The sequence below is a fragment of the Sinocyclocheilus rhinocerous genome, unplaced genomic scaffold (assembly GCF_001515625.1).
Source record: "Sinocyclocheilus rhinocerous isolate Xijiao unplaced genomic scaffold, SAMN03320098_v1.1 scaffold2613, whole genome shotgun sequence".
Lineage (NCBI taxonomy): Eukaryota > Metazoa > Chordata > Actinopteri > Cypriniformes > Cyprinidae > Sinocyclocheilus > Sinocyclocheilus rhinocerous.
In genome coordinates, this window is record NW_015650705.1 from 307031 (window position 1) to 308693 (window position 1663).

Here is a 1663-nt window from a genome sequence, read left to right on the forward strand (position 1 = left end):
TTGGAGAAGAAAAGGTGAACGCTACCATGAGTCCTGTGTTGAGCCAACAGTGAAGCATCCTGAGACCATCCATGTGTGGGGTTGCTTTTCAACCAAGGGAGTGGATTCTCTCATAATTCTGCCCAAAAACACTGCCATGAATAAAGAATGGTATCAAAATGTCCTGCAAGAGCGACTTCTTCCAAAGATCCATGAGCAATTTGGTGATGATCCATAAATTTTCCAGCATGATGGAGCACCATGTCACAAAGCAAGAGTGATAAAGAAGTGGCTCGAATATCATTACATTGAAATTTTTGATCCGTGGCCAGGCAACTCCCCAGATTTCGATCCCATAGAGAACCTGTGGTCAGTCCTCAAAAGGCGAGTGGATGTCACTGCCAAAACTTTTGGCCATGACTGTAGTACACATCATACCAGCCCAGGACTGTACACATCATACCAGCCCTGTTTGGTATTACAAAGGTATTGCAAGAACTTAATACAAAATCATGTGAACTAAGGTCTTTTGGTGACAGCAAACAAACTTAATTATATTTATGCAGGCTGTAGAGTATACTGCATTATGGGATAACAATATTGCAAAGTAATATCTTGATTAATATCTGCTTAAATTTACCCATTTAAATACAATTCGTAAATTCAAGTGAGAGGTTTTCTTATGAAATAGTGTTGATTTCTCATTTGTACATTTGTTTTGATGTATTTTTGTAGGTTTTGTTTAAAGGGGTCATATGATGCGATTTAAATTTTTCCTTTCTCTTTGGAGTGTTACAAGCTCTTGGTGCATAAAGAAGATCTGTAAAGTTGCAAAGACTAAAGTCTCAAATCCAAAGAGATATTCTTTATAAAAGTTAAGAGTCAACCACGCCTACCTAAAACGGCCCGTTCTAACACGTCCCCACATGTCTACGACACGATGTGGGCAGATTTGCATTACACCGCCCAAATGTTCACGCAAAGAAAGAAACCATAACTTTTATTCTCGCTGTAGTATTGATGCCGCTGCCGTCGCCATGCCGTGGAGACGCTGTGTTTCGTTGTGAAAGCGAAACTACGATGCAACAAATATGTACAGTATGGTAAGGGGCGTAACATTTCCGTCACATGCTTGAGGTATTCGGCCAATCACAACGGATTGGATAGCTGGCCGATCACAGCACACCTCGCTTTTTCAGACCGATGAGCTTTGTAAAAATCGACGCGTTTCAGAAAGGCGGGGCAGAGAGGAGAAACAATAATGTACAGTATGTGGAAAATAATGTGTTTTTTTAACCTTAAACCACATAAACACATTTCATTACACCAAATACACAAAATAATGTTCTTTTTAGCAACATCATATGACCCCTTTAAATAAGTATCTAATTAAATATCTAGATTTTTTTGCACATTATTCTCATTACCGACAACCTATATTATAACATTTGAGTGTGTGTGTGTGTTTTAGAGAGGTATGTAAGCAACAATTACAAGTTTCAAGGACAAGTATGTTAGTAGCAATACACAGTTGAGTTTTTTTTTCCTCTGTCTCTCTGCATTGCAAAGGTGTGTATTAAGTCACCAACCAAGGAGTCATTGTTTTGATAAGGGACTTTTTTTTTTTTTTTTTTTATTACTTTTTTTAAGTGTTCTTTGCAGTTCATTTTGAGTTAAGCTTGTA